The sequence below is a fragment of the Bos javanicus genome, chromosome 9, assembly GCF_032452875.1.
Source record: "Bos javanicus breed banteng chromosome 9, ARS-OSU_banteng_1.0, whole genome shotgun sequence".
Classification (NCBI taxonomy): Eukaryota; Metazoa; Chordata; class Mammalia; order Artiodactyla; family Bovidae; genus Bos; species Bos javanicus.
In genome coordinates this window covers 71,439,879-71,466,645 of record NC_083876.1, presented here as the reverse complement: position 1 = coordinate 71,466,645, position 26,767 = coordinate 71,439,879, and the positions used below count along the sequence as shown (strand labels likewise).

General features: G+C 39.5%; 1 protein-coding gene across 9 annotated transcripts in view; it reads right to left on the bottom strand.

Moving 5' to 3' along the window:
- Positions 1–26,767, bottom strand: part of EYA4 (EYA transcriptional coactivator and phosphatase 4) — a 367,222-nt gene that overhangs the window by 302,880 nt on the left and 37,575 nt on the right. Inside the window, exon 1 of one of the 9 annotated variants that reach the window (XM_061428025.1) lies at positions 19,709–19,812. The exons of 2 other annotated variants lie outside the window; for them this stretch is intronic. The gene's annotated coding sequence lies outside the window, so the exon portion shown is untranslated. Of the gene's footprint in view, positions 1–18,776; positions 18,934–19,708; positions 19,813–26,767 lie in introns of those variants that run through there. 6 more of the 9 variants (XM_061428023.1, XM_061428028.1, XM_061428031.1 and 3 more) reach the window with 6 other exon arrangements.

Genomic DNA, 26,767 nt, shown 5'->3' with positions numbered 1-26,767 from the left:
TTTATGACCTCATGGACTGTAGACCACCAGGCGTCTCTGTCCATGGAATTTTCCAGGCAAGAATACTGGAGCAGCTGCCACTTCCTCCTCCAGAGATCTTCCCGACCCAGGGATCAAACCCATGTCTCTTACATCTCCTGCATTGGCAGGCAGATTCTTTACCACTAGTGCTACCTGGGAAGCCCCCAGGTCATCATGAATGTATATCAAATATCACATTCATACCCAGACCAAAAAAAAAAAAAAAGGAAAAGAAATCCAATTAGATGAAATGGAAATTAGTAACAGTAAATTTTCAAAGCTATAAGAATGCTCCTTTGAGAAAGACCCGAGGGGTTTTGTTTGTTTGCTGGTTCATTTAACACTGAATTATTTCTTTAGAAAAATTAAAAAAGAAAAAAAAAAAAGACTAATCTTTAAACTGCAGGTAAGTTTCCTTTGCCTAGGTCTTGGCCATGCCTGGGTCTGTTCAATTCCCAGGGCTCCAAGGGCTCTTGGGCCTCAGCACTACCTGGTAAAGAACATGGGAAGAGCTGATGAGCCATAAAGCTGGAGCCAAGTCTGAGTCCTAAGTCTCAGGACTGCAAGAAAAGGGAAAGAAAACAAACCAACCAAAAATGTGTTCAGCAAACACTCTGGAGAAGAGGTAGAGAGAGGGTAGATGGCAGCCCTATATTCCTTGGATTCTCTGTTACAGCGTGCTGTGCTGCGGGAAGATGCAATACTCTGCTGAAGTGAAGCTACTTGTGGTGTTAGCTGTTCCATCAAGAAGTGAGGTCTGACTCAGAAATACTGTTTGCTTTTTAAATATGACTCTTAAAGAATGGAGAAAAAAAAAACGAAGCAGGTGAAGCAAGTTTGGGAAAACACTGGTTAAACTAGTTAAGAAAAAGATCACAATGAAAAAGAATTTAAAATATAAGACTTGAAACTCAGGAAGATGAGAGAGGATCAGAATAACCGGCCCCCTCTTGATTAAAGTAAATATAAAGATACTGTTGTTAGAGATGTGGACGTTGGTCCTTTCTGTACTTTTGAGGGGTGCTGTGGTTTCTCCTGGTTGTTACTCTGTTCCACATCTACCTGGGGCTTCAGCCAAGTTCTTGTTCAAACACTCAAACTCTATTAGTTCCTGAAGAAGCTAATCGAGTTGCTCTGCAGTGTCTACGCTTCAGGCACTTACAGAATCTGCTGTGGCCTGAATAAAGACAATCCAACTTAGTTTTTAATGTCTTAATCTTTTCTTTTTTTTTTCATGTTCATGAAAAAGAAAAATACAATGAGTTTTTTTAAGAAACTATCTACGATACATAAATTCAAATTATTTATAGTCCCTACATTAAGACTATATCTTGCAAAACAGTTTCCTGTATAATGTATGAATGAATGAACAAATAAGTAAATAATGAAACACTCCTAAGGCACATGTTAAGAAATAAATAAGTTTAATTTCATGAAGTTTCAGACTGAATCAGGCAAACAGAATCATAGATTTCCATGTCTGCCATGACTCAGTGGATAGCTTTGGGAAAACCTTGTAATTTCTCCATACTTCAGTTTCTCACCCTATAAAAGGAGTATATGGCTTGAAATTTAATTCCCTCACAGCAGTGTGAGTTTTGATTCAACATTTATAAAAGACTTTTTAACTTCCCTGATTAATAGGCAAAATACTGTGGTAGCTGTATAATCCACTTTCCAAAATGTATAAAGGTAACTGGTGACATCTGATGTAAAATAATACTTGAGTGGAGAAATAAATATCAGTCATATTTATAACTTTGCCCTTCCATTTTCTAAGTAATAAAAATTACTTCTAACAGAAAAAGTATCAAATTAATATTCAAGCCAGTTGAAGTGTTATCATCACAGGCTTACCTACATTTGGGAGAAGGGGAGTTGTTTTGTTTTTCCAGACTGTCCCGCGTGTTTATATGGTAAAGTCAGGAATGTTGGGCATGGTTTTGAAGGCCTCTAGCGTATTCGTTGGTTTCTGGCATTCTAATGCACTCTACTCTTATAACCATAAAAGTACTCTTGAGTGCTTCTGGAAATATATAACAAATCCTTAATCAATTTAAGAGTGTTTTAACTGCATACATGAAATTTCTTGGGAGGAAAATGTTAGCTATTCTACACACATATAGTACTTAAGTTAGCAAGAGAGTTCTTTCTCAAAGGCACAGAGCAGTTTCCCCATAGTAATATAATTTTCAGTTTTATGTGCCTAAGTCCTATTGAATCCCTTAAAATAACAGGAAATTCTGCAGGAAAAAAAAACTCACAAAAATTGATAGCAATATTTATCCAACACTGGGAGGAATCAGTTAGCTATTATTCTGAGTTGGATTACTCTCTTAAGGTACTAGATACCATTAAAGGTTAGCCAGACTCTTAATAAACCAGAAATTATAAGACTGAATATTCTGGAGATAGAACTTTCTACATATAAGACTTTCACAGGAAAAGCAACTGACTAACAAACTTCACTTTAAACTTCACATGTCATAATAATTTAGCTAGGACTTGAATAGCAATTTTCTGAATTTTGATGCTTTCACTTTAATTTTCATATTAGATTGTGACATTTCACAGATTTACAAATCAAAACATCGATAAGATACAGTTGATAGTTTGACATATGGTAATATTTAATAACACATTCAATATGGAGTGATCTCATTTATCATAATACAATGTCTAAGCCTTTCATCTACATGTTCAAATGCTCTAGTAATATATGTAAGGTGCTTACAACTGTGCCTGGCACATAGTTGGCTCTTAACAGAATAAAAATATACCATGCCTCATAAGTTCTCAACAATAACAGAGCTTCTCTTAACAATTCTTATAAATATTTTATGGTGCTAAGTAAAAGCATGTCATGAATGTTATACACACTGAGTTTTTTTCCTACCAAGTGGTTTAAGAACTATGAATACATATATTAATAATCATTCATGTAAGGAGTGGAGAAGGAAATGGCAACCCATACCGGTATTCCTGTCTGGAGAATCCCATGGACAAAGGAGCCTGGCAGGCTACAGTCTACGGGGTCAAAGAGTGGACACAACTGAGCGACTAAGCATGCGTGTGCATGTAAGGAGTAGTGACCACCCTTAAGCGAGATACTAACTACATATAACATAGATTTGTTACATATGTGGTTAACAGAATATTTGCTCTTATCAGTGAATTCTTCCATTTAGTGTGTGAGTCTCAAGGAATTTACTGCTATAAGCCATCTTATTAACCAAAGCACAAATACAACATTCAACTTGGCATATAATATTGCCTTTGGTTTTATGAGAAAGATGTCCTCCCAAGGATACATGGTGTTATGACCCTCTTTGTATTTTGGCACCATTTATGCAAAATGCACATGCTCTTTCATCTATTAATCCTACATCTAAAGTTTTATCTATGGAAATTTGGGGCTGATATACAAAACGATACATAAGCTCCATGACTGCAACACTTTATAATAGTAAAAATCTTCAAGCAACCTAAAAATATATCAAGAAGAGATCAATTAAAGTATAAAACATATTCATACATTAAACAGAAGTACCCCAAACCACATGCACCAATTTCAAAAACTATTAAAATACAACAAATCAAAAGCAAGTTTTAAGACAACCAATTATCTATTTTGGCTTAAAAATGTAAAATAAAAATAAATTACAACCCCATATACTTCTTACATTTACACGTGTATAGAAAGAAATGTCTGAAAGGAAGTACACCAATGTACAACCATTTGTCCTCATTTGTGGGATGTGGAAGAGATACATAAAGTGAGGGAAACCCAATTTTTGTGTTAAATATATCTGTTATTTTCCTAGGCTATTGAAGTACAGTTGATTTGCAATACTGTGTTAGTTTCAGGTGCCGAGCAAAGTGATTTGGAGATATATAAATTTATGCATATATAGATATACTTTTCAGATGTTTTTCTTTCATAGTTTATTATAAGATATTAATATAGTTCCCTGTGCTACACTGTAAATCCTTTTTGTTCATCTAGCTTATGTAAATATATCTGTATTTTAAAACTTTTTAGTAAAGTATAACATACACACAGTAAAATATGCAAATCAAAAGTAGACAACCGATTAAGTATTTATTACCTCAACACCCACACCTCACCATCAATGAGATCAAGATAAAGGGCTTTATCAGCATTTCAGAAGTCTCTCTCCTTGCCTATTCCAGTCAGACCCCTCACAGGACCTCCTATTGTATCTGTTTTAATATTAATATGTTACAAAACACACGATAACTTTTATTTTTTTAAAAAATTGATTGATTAAAAAATCTTGCTTCAGCAGGGTTAACAGCCCTTTTTTGAATATTAAATATACTCAACAATTTATTCAGAGAAATTAATTCAATATATATGTGTGTGTTAGATGCATATATATGTATGTATATATATACAAGCATTTTCAGAGTCTTTCTGGTATAAACTCAGTTATTCCTTACAACATTCCATGAGGCAAGTGCTATTATTACTCCCTGTTGACATACGCTACAACTATGGCTAAAGCAGGACAGTAAATAACTTCTCCACGGGTACACTGCTGAAAAACGGCAGGAAGGCCCAGAAGGATACATACAAAGGCAGTCTGATTCCAGTATTTGCAACTCCTTGTTGAACTCAAACAAAGAAAGGAAAAGGCAGCAAGTTGTAGAGTTGGGAGCACTAGGGTTTCTCCAGCACAGGATTCTCTTTTTAGCTTCCTTTTGAATAAATCACTTAACATTTCTAATTCAGGATTCATCTGCAAAATGGAGAGTTAGGCTAAATTCCTCTCCTGATCCGATTCTCTGATAAAGTATGTGACCTACAAAAATACCAAGCAAATAGGCTTCATCACAGTGTAGCACAATCACATACTCCGTTCAGAAATGACTCATACGAGGAAATAAAACCACAATTTCTGAAACTATTGGAAACAATCATTTTAATTTAATGTTATTTTTGGACCCAGAAGGCTTTTTTTTCTTCCCCTAAATAAGCAAGCTGGTGGTTTTGAAGGGTCTTGCTCATCTTTTTGTGGAAAATGCCTGAAAACAAACCACTAGAAACTAAACAGAAATTTTTCTTCCTAAATTATGACTGAAAACAGACTGAATTTCTCTCACCAAATGGCCACATATACTTTTAACAGATACCTCTAGGATTTTTGGTCCCCATATTTTGAAACATTGACATAAACACAAAACGTACTTCTTCTCGGATAAAATCCATAATTCTGAGGGCTAAAAACTCTTCAAAATAACATGAAATGCATCTCCACAGAAATCAACCCAGGAGGCCAAAGTTTGTTTCTAAAGAAAACTGGAAGTAAGAAAACTATAAACCTCCACTAGAATCTGCCGTTTTAATTTCAGTTTGTTCAAAATATCAGTTCATGTGGCCATATCTTTTCCTCTGCTAGGAAGCCCTGGATATCAGTAACACTTTGGTACAAATATAGCTTTATATAAGTTAGAATAAAGTATAACCAATGAACTAGTTTCCATGATCACATACAAAAAAGAATTCGCTTCCAAACTATGAACAGGATCCATTCTTTGCAGTCTGTTTGGCTTTGGATGTACATCCTTTGAAGACACGTAGCAACAGGGTAACTAGTGATTTTCCATCAATACCCCAGGCACTGGGGCTACAGAACGAGAAAGATAAAATTTGCCCCTGGGTGCATTCAGAATCTCTCTAAAGATAGACTCATGTAAAAGTAGTCCCAGCACAGTGTGCTCTTATACTAACAGCCCACATAAGGTGCTACAGTATTACAGAGAGAAAAGAATTCATTCTGCCTGAGCTTTGGGAAGGCTTCCCAGAGGAGGTGCCATTTGAGCTAAGCCTTGAAAGATGAGTAGATTTTTTTTGTCCAGGTAGGCAGCAAAACATAAGAGGCAAGTAGGTTAAGGGAGCTGGGGCAGTGGAGGACAATGGTGGCCAGGATATACCTGGGAGAGAAAAGGAAATGCCTAATTGTATTTTATGCCATAGAGCATTCATAAAATAGGTAAGTCTCACATTTGTATCCACTGTACAAAGAAATCAACCTCAGAAAGCAAATATGTGACTTGAATTCTCTGAGAGGTTCCCTGATTTATGAACCCAAAGAGTGTCCATTTGGAAAAACAGAACTTCTGGTTTACTGGCTATTCTCCAATGACTCAAGGGCTACCAGGCTTCCTGTTCAATGTCAAGAATAAAGTGCCTGGATGGACTTGATGTGTGCTATGCCTTCTTTGGACTTCCTGTCAATGCGTGGAGCAGAACTCTCCTCTGCTGTCTGAGAACTTATGATGTAAGCCCTTGGTTTACAACTCCCACCTAACTTTCCTGGAAGGGCCCCCATCTGTCATTGGGTTGCCCAGCACCCACTTCATCTCTCTGCTAACAAGTAGCTGTGAGGAGTCCTTCTCTTTCTAGAAAACAGAAATACATTTTGATCACATACAGTATGTTATATTTGCAGCCACGTTTCCTTTTTAAAAGTACATTTCTAAAATTAAAGCATAAATCAAAGCAGAGGTAATAAAGAAAGACAGACAGACAGAGAGACAAAGGGAGTTTGTTTTCAAGTACCTCTGCCCTGTCTGCTTGAGCATCAATTAGTAAATGATGTGAAATCCCTAGGTCTGTCTGACCGCTTCCAGGTAACATGATTACCTGCCTAATACAATTAAAGTAAAACCACTAGATAATACATACACGTGGAATTTCAAGTATCTTGCAATTACTAGTGAGATTTAAATTTTCTCTCCTGTTTAGACCTCACATAAACATTAGTTTAATCATATATTTATAGTATTAATTGTTTCATACTCCAAAATAATTTTTACATGCAACACAAAACTTATGCAAGCAAAGTTATCCTCCTTCACTTCATGTTAATACATATACGTTCCCAGTTTGTTCTTCTCAGTAATTTTTGAAGAGCCTTTCATAGACACCTGAACTAGGCAAGTGTCAGATGGAATACTCTGACTATAGTCACATTTACTTGTAGTCAACTGCATATCAATGCAGAGACAAAATGTGCATGCCAAGATTAAACCTATAGAATTAGAACATAAAGTCTGGATTTGGTAAATCAGCAAAGGAGTTTTTACGTGCAATATGCTCATTTTTACTTTCTGCAGACTGTACCAATATTATTAAACTCAAGACCCTGAAACTGTGATACAAATTGAAAGCTAAGGCGTATTTCGTTTGAAACTTTCTCATTACAAATGAACAAATGACTTAACTGATAAAGTATTTTAATCTTAGGCAGTTGTGATTACAGATAACACTTTACTTTTTCTGACACTACAAACTAAAAATAAAAGTTTATTATTACTGAATATTTATCTATGGGAAAAGATAAGCAATTGTCATTATCAAAAATGATTCAAAAGTATCTACTAATGATTGACAGCAAAAGTAATATTTTAAAAATAGTCATATAGGTAATTCAAATAAATATCTACTTCTGACATAATTTACTAAGTATTCTGGTCCTCCAACTCATACATAGTTTTCAGAGAAGAAAAATATGCTGACAATAGCCAATCTGTGTAAAAGGCATGCATGCTCTGGTGTGTCCGACTCTTTGCAACCCCATGGACTGTAGCCCATCAGGCTCCTCTGTCCATGGAACTTTCCAGGCAATACTGGAGTGGGTTGCTATTCCATACTGCAGGGGATCTTCCCAACCCAGGATGGAACCCAAGTCTCTTAGTGTCTCCTGCATTGGCAGGGGGATTCTTTACCACTGCACCACCTGGAAATTTCCCATTTATATAAAGCCATCCGTAAATCCTCTCTATGTAAGGCTTATCTATCAACACAGGCCAATAAGAATTGATTGATTTTGTGTTTAAACTTAGGAGGAATGTATGAAGATTCTCCATACTTAACTAAAAATAGTAACAGTCCTCTTATGCAGATGCCTGGAAATTTTTTGACTTTAACAAATGATCTTAAAACCGACTTTGACTATGATTTCTCAGCTGAGGGCAATTTCGCTTCTGGAGGACATGTGACAAAAGTCTGGAGTCACTGTTAATAATCAGGGAAGGCTGCAACTGGCATCTCATGGGTAGAGACCAAGGATGTCACACAACACCCTACACTGTGCGCCCTAAAATGCACACACAGGTCAGTCACACACACACCTCCAACAATGAATTATCCAATTCAAAATGTCAATAATCAGACTTTGAGAAACACTGGTCTAAATACACTGAGAGATTCAGACACAACATCAATAGTAACATCATATTTTTAAACAGGTGTGCCTGGCAGCAATTCCAGGTGAGCAGTTAAAACAAATAGAACCCTGACAATTAACGTTTAATCTTCCCTCCTCCTTCAGCCTCTCTTCACCATATAATCATTACATCTAAATCCAAGGACCAAATGATTAAGTCGAAAGATGGAGATGCTAATAACTTCTCTGGTGGCTCAGATGGTAAAGAATCTGCCTGCATGCAGGAAACCTGGGTTCAATCCCTGGACTGGGAGGCTCCCCCGGAAAAGGAAATGGCAATCCACTTCAGTATTCTTGCCTGGAGAATTCCATGGATAAAGGAGCCTGACAGGTCACAGTCCATGGAATCACAGAGTCGAAATGACTGAGTGACTAACATTTTCACACTTTCACTTTCAATGACCTCCTGCTGACTGCAAAGACAGAGTCATAGCAAGCTGTGGTGTTATCGTTTAAAAAAGTTTACACTGAGTTCTTCAAGTGTGTGCATCCATGCTCAGTCATGTCTGACTCTGCAACTCCATGAACTGTAGCCCACCAGGCTCCTCTGTTCATGGACTTCTCCAGGCAAGAATACTGGAGTGGGTTGCCATTTCCTTCTCCAAGGGATCTTCCCCACCCAGGGATCAAACCGGCAACTCTTGTGTCTCCTGCATTGGCAGGCGGATTCTGTACCACTGCATCACCTGGGAAAATTATACAAATTCTTATAATTGGTGCCTTCAGGCTGGAAAAAAAAAGCAACTGGTGAAATAAATATTGGCTGATTTCTTTGGAAGGAATGATGCTAAAGCTGAAACTCCAGTACTTTGGCCACCTCATACGAAGAGTTGACTCATTGGAAAAGACTCTGATACTGGGAGGGATAAGAGAAGGGGACGACAGAGGATGAGATGGCTGGATGGCATCACTGACACGATGGATGTGAGTCTGAGTGAACTCGGGGAGTTGGTGATGGATAGGGAGGCCTGGCGTGCTGTGATTCATGGGGTCGCAAAGAGTCGAACGCGACTGAGCGACTGAACTGAACTGATAAACAAAAAGATCATTATAGAATGTTCTTAAAATGGCTTAGAGTAGCTGAGAAACCACAAAGATGAAAGCCTTTAAAAATTTAAATATATATGTATACATATAGCTGATTCACTTTGCTGTACAATAGAAACTAACACAACATTATAAAGCAACTAGACTCCAATAAAAATTATTTTTAAGTAAATAAATAAAATCTAGATGACTATACGGGAAAGTATTTGTTAAAAGAAACACCATGCAATGTTAATGGCCAAAACTGAGTTTTCTAATGTCTTCTCTTGTAACTCCAGCCTCAGATTTGCCAAGTAGGGACTCAATTTTTAATCCCCAGTCTATGACCCCAAAAATGACTTTCAGCTCTAAATATCTCTGGAATATTTAGCATACTTCAATGGAGGGAAGACAACCACATTCATAATAGCTAGTATTCATATCATCAGCTCAGTTCAGTTCAGTGGCTCAGTCATGTCCAACTCTTTGCAACCCTATGGACTGCAGCACGCCAGGCCTCCCTGTCCATCACCAACTCCTGGAGTTTCTTCAAACTCATGTCCATTGAGTCGGTGATGCCATCCAACCATCTCATCCTCTGTCATCCCCTTCTCCTCCTGCCTTCAGTCTTTCCCAACATCAGTCATACACTATTCTAAATTCTTCACAGATATTTATTTGTTGAATTTTCACATGATCTCCAAGAAGTACATTCCACTACACATGAGAAAACTGAAGCAAAAACTGTTTTAAGTAACATGCTCATCATTACAGTCATTAGTGTCAAAGCTGGGTTTCAAACCCAAGGAGCCCAGGTCCATATTCTTTGTACTTAACCACTATGCCAGAACAGTAGGTTCCTCAGATGTCAAGTGCTAAGAAACACTCACATCTCCAGAGATTTTCAGGACCCTCCTTTTATCCACTAGATCACTGACTTACCAATGGTCATGTGTGATATAAATACATCTCTACATCATACATACAAGCTGGGCCTGAATTTAGAGATGCAATTCTTCTAGATCAATACCCCGTGTCCCTGAGGTCATGGCTAAGGCTGTCCTGCCTTGTAATGCTAACTGTCCCCCATGCTACCACCACTGCCTTCACCCCCATTTCTTTTAACTCATTGATTCAATAGGAATTTAGTGTCCCCTGCTGCAGCTGCTGCTAAGTCACTTCAGTCGTGTCTGACTCTTTGTGACCCCATAGACGGCAGCCCACCAGCCTCCCCCATCCGTGGGATTCTCCAGGCAACAACACGGGAGTGGGTTACCATTTCCTTCTCCAATGCATGAAAGTGAAAAGTGAAAGTGAAGTCGCTCAGTTGTGTCCAACTCTTAGCGACCCCATGGACTGCAGCCTACCAGGCTCCTCCGTCCATGGGATTTTCCAGGCAAGGGTACTGGAGTGGGGTGCCAGTACTAGAAATATAGAATGGCAAATACCAGTAAGAGCATCAGCAAATTCTCAGTCAAGAGCAGAATTTAAACTCATGCAACCTATTACATTTCAATGTGGCAATTGCTATGCTAAAAGGTGGAAACTAGGCCCTTTGGGAATAAGGAGACTAGAAATATCCAGATCAGTCTTTGGTGGTCAGAGGGGGTAACATTTTGCATCTTGAGTCTTGCAAAAGGAGTAGAAAAGAAAGTTTCAGGGGGAAGGGAAAGATGTCTTCCAGATAGAAAGAATCACATGCACAAAGAAATGCAGCAGAAATGACCAGAGTGTATTTGAAGGTTGCACTTTTCCACCCAGCTGGAGAAGAGATTTCTTGTGAGTGGCTGGTGAGAGGTAAAAAGGGAAACTTGAGCAAAGTTCTCAGCTTGAAGGGTCCTGTAGATCCTTCTAAGGATTTTAGAATATGCCCTCTAGGCAACAGGGAATTTATTTTGTTTAGAATTTTAAGTCAAGAAGGGTTCTGATAAAAACTGTGAACAGATGTGGTTGATCATCCTTGGGACAGCAGAAAAGTCTTAGAGATAGATCCAGCACAGACCAGAGTAGTCCCCAAAGAGAGAAGGTCAGGATATCACAACTATGCTTATGACAACAAAGACAATATGACCAAGTGTGTGTAGCACAAGTGTCCCCCTATAGCTAGTATGTTCATCTGAGGATTAAACCTATAACCTTGTTACCACAATTAACTCACTTACCAAGCTAACCATTTCTATGAATGGTATATGCCAAGAAAAAGTAGAACTTATTATTAGTATAATCATAGACTAAAAGTCCCAAAGCCTTCAAAATCATCCAGAGTAGGAAAAAAGTCTATTCGTTGCATTGTAATTTTGGCATCTCATCAGCAACACTGATAATGAAAAAAGCATTTAATAAGTATTTACCATGTGCCCAGAACTTTGCTAGTATTTTCATGAATGGAGCCTTTAAAAACTAAAGTCAACAACTGACATGACAAAACAGACCTAAATGAAAAGTCTACCTGGGTCGACTATGAAAAGCAAAAAAAGTAGCATCATCTAAATACCTAAAGTTCACAGACAAAGTTTCAGTAATATTGAGGTTGTTGACCAACTGGCTGAGGTCTGGATTCTAAAGTTACCTACTAGAAGCACAATTTGAGATTACTGAAAATCTGCAAAAGGAAATTGGAACATGACTTGCCCACCCTGTGATTCAATTTGGCTAGAATTACTTGAGTCAAAATCATATGTGAATACACATTTGCATTAAAATATAAAATTTGAAGTGAAGAGAATTAGCTAATTCAGAGACCTGTGGACTTTCCAAGTCATCATCGCTTTCAACATACTGCATGCATTAAGTTAGAAATATTCCATCTCTTAGTCGGAACATTCAGGTCCTTTCAAATCCTCTAACTTGAGGGAGTTCAGAGTCAGAAGTGAAATGTAATGAATAGATCCCTCCACTGGGTATATGCAGAGGCCTGTGAATTGTGTATATTACCGTGCAGAGAATAAGCCCTCTTGCTATGTGGTGGACCTACTTGATTAAGGATCAAATTTCAAATTTAATGCTATTGCTTTTGTGAGCAGAATTAAACTTAATGGTATATGAACGTAAATTTTTATGATTTAATCGTAGCCTTTCACAAGAAATGTCCCTTTCATTTTAAAAAGGAAGCAGGAAAGAATAACAGAAACGGTAGCAATAATTTATCTGAAAATCTAAGGTCAAGTCAATTTATGCCACTGCTGATGAGTCTCTGTCAAGTCTTTAAAGGAAGAAAGAAAAAATAAGATGCTCTAATCAAACAAACCTTTCTAAGGACAAATTTTATGTGCCTCATTCAGACCCGTAATTCCATGTGGGAAACATTCTGACTACTTTTTATTTTCTCAGTACTAAACTGAAAGTTGCAGATAGGTTAACTAAGAATATCCACGTGACACTAGGATAAACCGACACACCTTTTGACGCTGCGTTACACTGGGAGATATTTTGCCGTATTTGAGAGTTGCTTGTTGTTCTGTTCTGGTTTTTTAGTGGATGACATTCTCACAGACTGCAGGAGGTACTCTGAACTGACTTTTCGTCAGAAGGTTCGTTTTTTTTTGCAAACTGCACGATCCTTACAGAGACCTGGGGAGGCACCAATGGTCGGAAACAGGATTGGTGAGTGATTCATAGGCCACGCACGTCCTGCTTCACGAAGGCAGTGGACTTTTGTCTAGTGGGCTTAGTGTTAGCTTTCACTTGAAAGAAGGGTTCTGTGGCTAAATACGTAAATCAAAAGAAAAACCGCTGCTTCCTTGAAAAGTACATTAAAGTTATAAAACAGATTATTAACAGCAGAACAAGGATGTTTACCTAAGGAAAACTTTAAAAATGCCAAGCCTGATATCTATGTAAGTTGAAAGTATTTCTGAAATATAAGTGAGCCCCGTTATCATTTCAGCTTGCCTTTAGAAATTCATTATGCAGTCCTCATTAGTTGGTTCAACAGAAACATCTGAGATTTATAATGAGCATTCAAGCTTAAGGCAAAAAGAGAAAAACTGTAAAACTGATAACATCTATCTAAAGGATAAGGCTCGAGAAGCAAAAGACAAGACTGCATGTAAGTCAAATATTGAAGAGATCTAGACAGAAGTTTCCAGCGTTTAGGGAGCCTTCTAGAATACCAGTTTCTCCCAATTGTAGTCCTTTGCCATCAACCTTCATGATTTTGGGTATTTTAACTTAGCACTTGTTCACTGTCACTTAATATGTTTCTTTAAATAGGTGCTTTACATTTTTTTTTTTTTTTTGCTTCAATCCTTTTCTGGTTTTGCCTTAAACAACATTATCTAGGAAAATGTAGGTTTAATATGAAATCTAACATATCTTCTTAGTAATGTTAGAAATAAATATATAACTAATAATATAAAAATAAAATGTGTGGGCACCCCCTAAAATGAACTCAGGTGTGACTGGTGGGACCAAATGGTCTAGGGCAACATTTAAGGATAGGGAATCAGGGTTCAGGCTGCAGAGCTAAAATCCTGGCTCCACTCTACTGCATAACTGAGTCTCAGTTTTCTCATCTGTAAAATGGGAATAATAAAAATGGCACAGTTGAGACACATAAATACCTTAAATTTTTTTGCAAAAAAAGTAAATAAATACTCAGTAAATATCAGCTATGATGTGATGGCTATGATAATTACTGATGGTGAAAATCATAATTACTCACACTGGCAGAACGGTTACAACTATACAAAAACTAAAGTGACTTTTTTTTTTAATACCTTAAGATCTCCATTTATTTAAGAACATATACTTCATACATGAAATTTCAAGATGGGTATTCTGTATTGCTTTAATGCAAGTTCACTTTGAACCTATTCAAATGTGATCCCAGCAATCAGATTTTGCCTAAAAATTTCAACCTAAAAATAAAATTTACCTATGAAAAAAAAATTAAAAACCTTAACATGACAATATATAATATAGGTCCTTCTTTCCCAGAAGTACATTAAAATAAATTTACTTACTGCACATACATAAACGCTTTAAAAATATAAGTTGCTGTATTAAAATGTACATGGAGAAAAAAATGAGAATTCCTGACATTTTAACATGGTGTTACTCTTCATCGGCCATACACTGAAATCTCAGGGTAAGAAAAGGGCCAGACCAATGCCCAAAGGTTTCAAATATCAAACTATACTATTATGTCAGTGCCCTAAGATCAATTAGCACCTTTCAATGACAGCAAAGGTTACAATGTGACTTAGAGGTACACACTCTGCAACTGTTTTAAACCACCATATAAATGTGGTTTTGATAACTTAAAATGGTTTCTATTTTTAAACTCATCTGTTTCATCTCTTCTTCTGGAAGAGGGGAGTTAGGGGAGTAAGGGTAGTGATATTTATTTTCAGTACCACTCTCCTAGTAGAAACCTGGATGGGACATGGTAAGAATCACAAACTTCAAGAGAAAAACAGTATATTACCAAAGCATATCCTAATGTGCAGAGCCACAAGCAATATTAGGTGACAGTAATGTTTACAAAGTCTGCAAACCTCTTAAAAGCAATCAGAATTGCTTATACTACTTGGGAATATGTGATTCTTGTTTATTTTCTTCGACTCAAGTTCAAACTAAGTGAAGCCAAGTTCACTGTGCATACAACTTAATCTTCGGTGTCCCCCACGACAAAACTTACCTGACTGCAAAATGCAGTCTCACACATACTGCAATTAAATACACCACTGCATCTCTCACCCATCTCTAGAGTGAGTGCCTGAAAGAACATGCCATTTCTTAGTTCACTGGGAAAAATTCATGAGAGGAGCAGGTACACTGAAAGTCATCCTATTCCTCCTGCTGTGGATTGCATTCACCCAGTAACTGCTGTAATAAAACCCCCCAGTGGTATTTCTGAATACAATTATTTAAGATACTCTACAGGGAGGCACTTTATAAGAGTTTAGAATATGTAAGACTAATATCCACTTGAAAAAGAAACTGTCATGATTATATTATATACTGAAAACATAACAAAATGTTTGATACATTTTGTCCCGCTCTTCAATGAGAGGATTCAGAACATCTACTTCTGATAATACACTCTTCTATTTGTTTCTTAGATGAGTGATCTAAAATATTTACAACCAGACAGTACCTAATTTTAGGTTTTAAGTGCTTTAACAGCTCCATGAAATATGACCAGCAGCTGCAATACAGAACTATGGTGAATAAACTTCTGATAAAGGGGGGCCTGCTTATACTGAATGTTCAGTGTTCCTGCATTTACCTAAAAGAGGGGAAAAGATAATGAAAAATAAAATAAATACTTGCACTATTAAATTACTTAACACTTCACTAAGCCTTGAAAAGGATTATTTCCCCTCTTCTTGAATTCTGGATAAAAAGTGTGAGCTTCCACCAGGTGAAGTAAGTGAATTTGTGAGTCAGAATATGAATTTTCCAACATCCTAACTTTTCATAACAGTCATGGGTTCTCTACCATTCTACTTTTTTAAAACTTCAGGCTAATTTCATTTCAGTGCATAAAATTTTTTAAAATTAAATACCAAGCCACATAAATGTATTTTTAGACATGGCATCAGTCATTTAGAGCTTGCAACAGAGATTGAAAACATGAAATTGGACACCTTATTTCCCGTGGCTATGTAAAATTTATTTACACCCCAAATCATAATATAAATAAAAAGGAAACTTTCAGAAATGGAGGTCTTATTCTTCTTTTTGTTTAACTCAAAGAGGTTTTTGAAAGAAAAAACAAATTATAGCAAAATGATGAACTACTGATCCTCCAGTCTTCCCTCAAAAAAGAAACTTTGACAAAAGATAATATTTTTCAACTGACTTCTACAAATCCTCCAGAACGCAGTATCTATATTTCTTAATAGGAATAATGATTGCTTTTATACAAAATTCTTTTTATACGAATCTCAGGGTTTTTTTTTTAATTTTTAAGCTTGAACATAATACTTAGATATTCTCTAAATATGTGCATATATAAATTTTTATTGTGTAAAAGAGAAATTAAATCTCTAATATCCTGTATAATACTTATTCATAAAAAAGAATAATCAAGTAAATCTTTTAATTTCAGTTATAGTTGTGAAACAATTGCTAATTATGGTGATCTTAGGTTGACATGTACTATTTTCAGATAACTGGCAAAGGAAAACTATCTCTTGAAAACCTATTATTTTAGACCTTTACCCATTATTAAAGGCAAGGATACATCCCTAATAATCAGGGGGGAAAAGGAACAGTTTTCAGATAATCTAATTACATTACTTTCAAAGCTGTAACTGTCAAAGGTTTTAACCCTCACCTACAGCCATTTCTGGGAAAAAAAAAAAGTTATTTGACTCTGAATGGCTCACAACTTTTAATGAGGCGGAACAAACTATTTTTATGGTTTATAATAACAATAAAAAATGAATGTAGTTATATCTGCGTTTGGTATTGTTACCATAAAAATCAGATTCCAGCAGCCTAGCTCCACACAAAGTAGTTTCCCTGTTCTTACTATTGCTATCTATTTCTTGGGATAAGGTTATACCACACCCTGCTATGTATCAAACATTTTGCTTTAGGATTCTCTCGCTGCCCAACCCCCTTCCTAGTTTTTCGTTCCTCAGCTATAAAATGGCTAGAAATAATTTTTTTAAAAATAAAGAGGTTGGGGGAGACAAACCTAATTCTACCCGGGTGAAGTTATCAAGTATAATCCTTGTGCTGAGGCGGTTTTGAAATAAAACCAAAAACGCAACAGACAAAATACCATCCTCAACTTTCAAGTCTAACAGTCACCGACGTATAAATCAAACTTCAGGAGCTGTGGAAGAGGAACCCACGATCCTTAAATGCTCCTAAGACTCCAATCTAAGTCCCGAAGGAGCGCGCAGTGAAGCTGACAGACGCCCGAGAGTGCAAAAAGTAGCCGCACAGAAGAGGAACAAAATTGCCATATTCAAGAAGACGTGTTTCTGCTCCATCAATTACGTTGATCCCAGGGTGCCAAGCCAAAAGGGGTAAGGGAGAAAGAAAACTGTTAAGTATGAGCTCTTAATGTGAAACCTAACCTGTTGGTTCTCTTAGGTATCAGATTTTGGAAGTGTCTGTAATGACAGCCAGGAAAGCAAATTAATGGCCAACGGCCCACTGGGTTTGAACACGAGCCTCCTGTTACCTCCTCACAGATCAAGTACACAACATACACGCACACGGAGGTGCTCCACGTGGAACTGCTCTGAAACCAAAACACACGCCCCGTCACTATTCTCCACCTTGGCAGAAAGGGCCGAGGGACCTGCACCTTCCTCCACTGCCCTCGGATGAGGATTCATGAATGACTGCCCGCTGGACAGTGCAGAGGACAGACGCCGGCGGCGAGGAGAGAAAAACGCGCTCCAAACGACATCCTCCCACACACTCACTCACGTCTAACACAAACCCCGTTAGCTTTCAAGAGCAGGAGAAACAGAGGTGGTGGAGAGGGGAGACGCTGCCACCCCAACTAGAAAAGGGATCACAAAAATTAAACCGTGCTCTCTGGTTTCGCCACCGCTCAGCCGTGGCACTAGGTCGGCAAATTCTCTAATTGCTCCAAGCTGTTCCGAATACTGTTTACGAAAGAAAGAGACATCTTTCAAGTGCTACTAACGAAAGTTCTGGCTGTTGTGCGGCGCAAAATAAAACAAGCACACACACGATCTCTTTCCAAATCTCGCTTAACGACGCTAAAGCATCGAGCCCTTTCAAGCCCCACAGCCACCCCAGACACTGCAGGTTTTTTAAGGAGAAAACCCGCTACCCCCGACCCGGGTCAGGTCCTTCCGTTTGGAGAAGTTAGGATTCCTTACGGCATCTGCGTCCCGGGCCAATGAACGCGTGTCCTCTGAAAAGGCGCCTCTCGTTTCACGGACCCTGGGAAACGGCAAGAGACATCCGGCCCACGCCACATAAAAACTATGAAAGGGGGACGGCCGCAGCCCAACAGCCCGGTTGGTGCCTTGAGCTTAGAACACAAGCATTAAACGTACACACGCACCCAGCACCGCGAAAACCCCAGGCGCCTGGGGCCCTCTATGGGACCTGGGTCAGCATCCTTGCAACTGGCACATCTAGGGGCTACTAGGCAAAGTAACAAATGTCACAAGAAGGAAGCAGGGGAGACCCAGGAGCGCGCACCTCTGAGAGGCGGGAATAGAGTGCAGGTATGGAGCTGCGCACCCTGTTCCGCGAGGGCTCCGCGAGGCACAAAAAGGCTCTGCAGGGACCCTCGGGGCTCCAGGGCGTCCTCCAAGGCAGAACACACCAAGGCACTCCGAGCAGCCCGGGCCCCAGCCCGGGCTGGGGGTACTCAGCAATGGCGCGACCGCGGGGACCCGGGCGCCCACACACCTTCCCGCAGAGCGCGCATCGCCCCGGCGCAGCCGCGCGCACTCTCCCTGGAGAGTTTGCGGGATCCCTGAAATGCGGACCCCGGGATAGAGGGTCGGAATAAGAAGCACTCACCTCCTGCCGCCCAGACCGTCTCAGGATCCCAAAGTTCAAGTGTCTCCCCCAGCAACGGATCTGTGCGTCCGTATTTACGTATTTATTCTCTTTCCTTCCAGTGTTGAAGTTTCGCCTTCACGCTGTGCCTCTGGTGAAAAGAGGACATCCCCTTCGGCCACCCCCCCCCCCACCTTCAACAAATAGCGTACACCAGTGGGGGAGAGACGGGGCGGGGGGAGAAGCGGCTACGAGGGGGAGGAGGAAAGGAGAGGAGCCAAAACTCCCAATGGCGACAGGAAAAAAAAAAAAAAGGAGAAGAAAAGAAAAAGAGAGCGCGCGCCCAGCCACCGAGGTCCTCACGGCCAGGCTTTTCTGCAGGCTCTCTCCCGCTCCGAAGCGGGAGCGACAGCTTCACGCGGCCAGGCTCGAAGTTTTGCGCGGAAGCCGGGAGCGGCGGAGCGTGCGCCGCACGGCGGGCAGCCTCGTACTTGCGCGCGGGGTGGGGGCGGGGGACGCCGGCGCCCGCGGCCACTGGAGGCCGCCGGGGGCACCCCCCCACCCCGGGGTCAGGCTGTGGCGGGGCGGCGGCACACGGGAAAGCGACTCCTTTTTATTCGACCTCGGGCGATGGCCTGTTGTCATCGCTCGCGATCCCGCGTGGGCACCACTCTGGGGCCCTGGGCGTCCCCGGTGGCGCCGCGGTAATCTCCGCGCCCTCCGCGCCGCCCCCACCCCGCCCCCACTGGCCGGGCGCCGGCCGCAGCCACCTCCGGGCGGAGGGGAGGGACCCGCGGTCGCAGTCCCCTCCCCGGCCCGGGGAACCGCAGTCTGTGCCCACCTGCTTCTGCCCGGCAGCAACCCCCCCCCCCCCCAGTTGTCTCTAACTCGGTCGCTACCCGATTCCCGGTGTGGACGACTTCGGGCGCCCAGCAGGACTCCTTTCCACTTACCCCCAGGGAGAAGAGAGAAGGAACTTCTTCGCCTACTTCGAACTACGTAAAGTACAAAACACCCCACGTCGGACTGGGGAACTTTCTCTGAACGGAGGAAATACTCCTTTCCGTGAAGATGTATGCGAGGCACGAAGAGTGAGCAGCGTGGGGATAGGCTGTGCTGGAAAGGGCCTGGGCCCCCGTCCAGCGCTGGGCGCAGGTAGGCATCCCTCCCAGATGCCCAAAGGTCAGGCTGCGACGACCGACTTCCAAGACAGCGTCAGAGCCTCCCCAGGCACATTGCTGAAGCGACATTTCCTGCGTAAGCCTTCTGCGCATGCAAGATACACCCACGTAGGATCTAATATTCTATATGCACTCATGTGGAGATCACAACCCGAGATCCGAGTGAAGTTGACAAGCAACAGTACATAAATTTTGCATCCATTTCATCACCTCTTCGTTAAAACCTATTGTCAAGGTTAGGAACATCTTTAGTTGTCACATTGATTAAAAGTGTTTTGATTTGTTGAGAATTTACTGAGTGGCAGTCATTGCACTGGTCACGTATGGTACACGTGAGTTCATATAATTTTCACATCTCTATGGTGGTTATTTAATCCTGTATAAGAGATAAGGAAAGTGAGGCCAAAAGAAACCCAAGGAATGTTCCCAAAGATAAATCCAGTAGTCTCTATAAACACAAAGTCTAATATTCAACAAGCAGCCCTTCAAACTGCCTGAGCCATGACCCCAGAGCTTACAAGTAAACTAGTAGGAATGACACCCAAAGAAAATTTAGTTTCGATATATTATCAACCGAATTATATTTTGCACAAAGTTCAGGAAAAAATTTCACCCTCTGCTTCACCTGAGTCTCAAGCAATGGACACGGACACCATCGAGTTCAAAAGCAATCAACTTATTTTTTGATCAGTGGGGAATTATGTACAATAATTAATAGGCAATGGGAAAGGTGAAGTTGTAAATTTAAACTGATAAATGTACTCATTGCTGCACTCATCACTCACTGGGTGTTCTTTCCTGCAGATTTATTTTGGAGGACTTAGGCACTGCCAGGCTTGTTTCCTTTTCTGGTTCTCAAGGTAGAAGGGCTTTTGGCAGTGGGTTTGGCTCAAAGGGGATTTGAACCATGATCCAGATAAGAGCACATTTTGGCCTGAAGAGGATGCCACCTCCTATACACTTAAGAGGGAAATATCCATGGGTAGATTCAATTAACTTTGCAAGTCTTAATTTCCTCATTTTACAGGTGAAGAAATAAGGGCTCAGAATTTTTAGCAACTTCCTAATAAACGGCAGACCTAAGATTCAAACCAGCCTCTGTGTAACCGCAAAGGCCACTCCTAGCCACTGTCATGCTATTATTAGTATGGTAGTAGTGAGGAAAAATAGTAATTATTTTAGTACAGTTTATATGCTACAGGCAAAATATGCAATTTAAATGTTTTGTCAACCATTCACTGTCTAGGAATGCTCAGCAACTATAGTAATTATCATGTAAAAATTAAGTACAAGGCTGAATGTACTACTCTCCTCCTAAGGCCACAGATTTTTACATTTCATTTTTGTATGAAACATTATGTGTTAGTTTGACCTAAATAAAAGTGAGAAGATGCATAATTTGGATAAAATAAAAATTCATACTTTAGTACAGCATGTTCACACAGAGACAGGTTTTCAGCATGTTGCTTTACTCACTCCTAAAATCATATTTTCAGCAATACTGATCTTGCTTTCAAGTTACTTTGCTCCCACATAATTTTTTATAATCTACATAAGAATACGTTTTACAGAAGTTACCCTCCCTCAAAAAAACTAGAATTATATCACACTATTATTTAACTTCTTATTAGTACTTTCAAATTCATTTATGTATATTACATAGATGTCATCAGGAGTAATATAAAATCTCACGTTTCAGTCCACCTTTGAAATAAGTTGAACACAAGAGATTTAAGAATTTTAAAGTTGTATAGGCAAAAGTGTATTGCATATTTAGACAAGGCATTATTTCCAGCATTTCTACTAAATATAACTTTTATAATTATTGCCATATCACCTTTAATACTGTTGACTCAATATTATTCTTTAAGCTGTTTTTATTATATAATTATATATGATAAAGGAAACTTTTTATCATTATCATAAATGGAAAATCAATATAATTTTCCATGAATAGAGGATGACCTTGCAAATGAGTCATTTTTACAGAAATAAAAATTATCTTAAAAAAAAATTATCTTGTACCACCTAAAATTATCTGACACCAGTTTGAGAAACACTGGTTTAAAGATTTACACTCCTTGGGTCCCTTGGGCTTTCCAAAACATATTTTCTAGCCTTCCTTTTCCATCACTGTAGAGAAATGTTGAGTCCAAACTTTTTTTTAGCTATTACATTTAAAATTATTGTATTAGTAAATTATTTCCATGCCTAATATATACTTGAAGTATCTGAAATTGAAGTGTCTTTTGAAAATTAATTTAATTTTTATTATTTTTCTTAATATCTTACTTGTAAAATGCAAACAATTTATAAACCCACAATTAAAAACCAAATTACTTTCAAGGAAGATAATAGCAGTTACCTTCCGAATCGCCCTTCAACAATCTTAAAGCTTAGCCACTGAAAAAGAAACTTTCCAACTGAAGTGGCAGCATCTATTGGTGCAGTCTGGTACTGCACCCAACAGAGTTCTACAAGGCAGTGAGGAGAGGAAGATAGATCATTGGGGAGAAGCTCAAACAGCCTAAAATGACATGCAGGGAGGAAAATTTTGAAGTCTGAAATCTGCTGGAAAAGTCCGGAAGTGATTCAGAAACACTAGAAGGTTTGATATGACATGAATCAGGAATTGAGAATATCCTTGAATGTATAACTTCATCTGAAAAAGGATATTTGTTGTGGGGGGAGAAAAATAAAGATGACTTTATAGTGAAAACTGGTGGAAATAAAAGATTCACTTATTAGAAAGTCCTTTAACCAACCCTTCCTGCAGTTATCATCTATTATTAATTTTTAAAGTGTGTATGGCACTGTTCTGGCATTTGTTTGCGAGCAAGTCAAATTAAAAAAACAAAGCCCTCTATGAGCTCATAGTCCAAAACTTTATTTTATTTTAAAGTAACCTTAAGGGGAAACCATTCCATCACTTTAGTAAGGACAAACGTTATGCTAGAAAATGGAATAAGACACTGAACACAAGTTCATGTGCCAGACACCAAACTAACTGAAACATCAGAGTTTGGAGTAGAGAAAGGTTTATTCCAGGGCCAAACAAGGAGAAGGGTCATGGTTTGAAATCCAGGAAAGGTCTTAGGAGACTGAATGAAGCCTAATTCCCACAAACAAGAAACAGGGGACATAGAAAGGATTTGTACCTCAGAGGGCCCAACAGGGTCCTGCCTGCTTTCAGTCACCAAAACAGAAGACAGAAGACTGGATGCTTGTAGAAATAATTCCAGAATAGATCTCTTAAATTACTCATTTTTGGTACATTTAAAGTCCAGCTGGAAGTATACCCAATTCTTAAAAAAACAAAGTCATTTGGTAATTGTCTTGTACATTCTAAGCCAAATCCTTTGAGCTTGGGGAGAGTGAACTTACCCCTGGTGGTTCAGTGGTAAAGAATCTGCCTGCCAATGCAGGAGACACAGAAGACACAGGTTCTATCCCTAGGTCAGGAAGATCCCCTGGAGAAGGAAATGGCAACCCACTCCAGTATTCTTGCCTGGAAAATCCCATGGACAGAGGAGGCTGGTGGGCTACAGTCCACGGGTCTCAAAAGAGTCCAGTAAGACTTAGCGACTAAACAACAACAATCATGAACTAGATTTAACACTGTTTTCTCTACTACTTTGCCAATAACAGAACAAATAAAGATAAAACATGATTGCCCAGAAGTCTAAAGTTCTGTGCTTCTGGTTTTCTAAAATCTATAAATAAACACATTTTCTGAGTAATTTTGTGCAAACAGATCAAGCTTAAAAAGGTTTTCTACTGGTTTGTGAAAGTGAGGAAATTGGATCTGCAGGGGACCTGTCGGGTCGTTCTCTTGTGCTGGGCTCTCTGCTAAACTTCCTCATTCTTGGCTGAGTCTCTAAAGAAAAGGAAACGCACACTCTCTGGGAGACAGCTTCATTATATTTACTTTTCAATTCTCTCTTGAAATTTTTTCTCAAGTCAATCCTTTTAGTACCATATTATGCAATCTTACTCTATCTTTCATGTTTACACCCAACCTTCAGCTGTTTATAAACAGATATCATGCCCACTTTTAGTCATCTGTTAGCCACGTTAAACAAATGTAAGGCCTTTTAATCTGGTTTCAGTTCAGTCTCTCCAAGCCCTTAATCATCCTTATTGCTTGTCTCTGAACTATTTCCAGTTTCCTGGATGTTCATTTTCATTAGACGAATCCCACACTGAATGAGTTATTACAGGTGTGGTCTCATTAACATAGCACAATGAATCCTACATTTATTTTTTCTCTTGTGGCATTATGTTCTGACTTCCGGGCAAATTCCCAGGAGCTCTGCGACTTCCATATTCTGACGAACTTAGTGTAATGTTTTTTTCCTCAATTTCACCTCACACAGTGTTTCTTTTAGCAAACTATAACAACCTGATTTCTTCTCCAGTACTTCAAACACCCAGTTTTAAATGATAGTAGAAGTCAAAATATGAGTAAGATTACTTCATTGTGCTTTTGATTTCATTGGCTTATCAATACCTACATCTCAAAATAGGAAATGTCCAGTCAATTTCTTTTTGCATACAACTCTTCATCATATCGGAGAAGGCAATGGCACCCCACTCCAGTCCTCTTGCCTGGAAAATCCCATGGACAGAGGAGCCTGGTAGGCTGCAGTCCATGGGGTCGCTAAGAGTCGGACATGGCTGAGCGACTTCACTTTCACTTTTCACTTTCATGCATTGGAGAAGGAAATGGCAACCCACTCCAGTGTTCTTGCCCAGAGAGTCCCAGGGAAGCGGGAGCCTGGTGGGCTGCCGTCTATGGGGTCGCACAGAATTGGAAACGACTGAAGCGACTTAGCAGCAGCAGCAGCTTCATCATATAGTCTTATGATACACATCTGCCTGTGAAAAATGTCCACTGATTATAATCTGAAAGTCTCCAAATGCACAATTCAATGATTGGTGGAAGGAGGAAGATTACAGATGGCAAATAAACTGATTTGACAATTTTAAAGTAATGTATTTGGCATAGTCAATTCCAGTATCCATTCATTTTATAAAATCACAAAGTTAGGAAGATTGCTAAATTGCAGAAATCCATTTAAACTGAATATTTTTGAGTGAAACTATTATAACACCACTGAAAACTATACCAAAAGCTTTATAATGTCCATTCCTTCCACTATATTTTATAGCACATTTAGAAACTATTTATACAATGTTTTTCAATTTTTGGTATATATTCTCAGCACCAACTCCAACATCAATTAAAATGACTGTTCTGTTCATCTTATTTATTCTTCCACCAACCTTCTCAAAAATATTAGTCAGGACTAAGAGCACCTGCTTGCTGTTGTTCAATCGCTAAGTTGTGTTCAACTCTCTATGATCCCATGAACAGCAGCATGCCAGGCTTCCCTGTCCTTCACTATCTCCTGGAGTTTGCTCAAACTCATGTAAATCCTATAAATTTGATTTTTACCCACATCCTTTTACTAATCTCCTTTTCAGAAGTCTGGGAAGTCTCACTCCCAGGTGGCACTATGGAGAACCCGCCTGCCAATGCAGAAGTCATAAGAGATACGGGTTTTATCCCTGGGTTGGGAAGATCCCCTGGAGAAGGAAATGGCAACCCACTGCAGTATTCTTGCCTGGGGAATTCCATGGACAGAGGAGCCTGGTGAGCTACAGTCCATAGTTTTCAGGGTCAGACAGGACTGAAGCAACTTAGCACGCACGGGAAGCCTCACTGTAGGTCATGTTGACATCTCAAGCCGGACACACTCCAAGGTGAATGCATCAGCTCAGTGACTCCCCCCAACTTCTCCCACCAGCTTCTCTTCTTGAATGAACTTTATCACCACCTTTGTTAATGCTTCTTCACCTCGCTTTCTTTCGTTTCATAAACACTAAGTCAAGAGGACAAGGTTATTTTGCATTGGCAATGTCTCCCCATCTATTCTTTCATTTCTTTATCATAGCTGCCTCCCCAAGCTGGATTCCTCAACTGCCTCTTCTGTCATCATCAGCATTCCCCCTTCTCTAGGTTCTTTCCTGCTCATCAGGAGAAGAATCTTGCATCTTCCTTTGTTTTCCATGAACAGCACCTTGTATCTAGAACTTGATAAACAGTTGCTAAAAACAATTAGATGCTTAAATGAAAAATGAACACATTCTCCAGTTGATAACCTGACTTCATTATAACAGAGGACATTCAGTGTGATGAAGACTTTCCTCCTGTAAGTTTAATTTGTGTATTTTAATCTAACTCTTGTAGGATCCCCTTTGGGAAATTTGATATAGTCCCTAAGCCCAAACCAAGTCCCTCTTTTGTATTCTGCATTTTACTATTCCAAATTAGTAGGGATAAAGTGTTCTTTGTGTATCCTATGGTTCAGGACCTGTGATGAACCACCCCAGCTTCATGATAGAATTTCCAAAGCAGCCTATGGGTTTAAAAAAAACAGAGATTGGGGCATATGGCTCAGGAGGTGAGCCTGAGGACAACCCACTGAGACAGGAAGCTTTATGTCTACAGATGAGGGAGGGCTGGGTTAGAAAAAGGAAGGAGGGGAAGGATTCAGAATAATCGCCTTTCTCAGTGCCTGTGTAGTGCTGGGGAAATAATAAGGGTTCATTACTATTGCACTGAACTAAATGAACTGATTTAGCCGCAGTGCCCCTGCTAGCTTGTTTTTAACTTCAAGGGAGCCAGAGCTACCCCATCTGAAATGAAAGGATGAGCCCACAAACCTTGATTTGAAGATGAAATGAGTAGTGCACCTTAGGGAGGCCTTTATTCTGGTGCTTCTCTGTTCTGCCTCATCTGAATTTTTGAGTTCTGAAAGCCCTGTA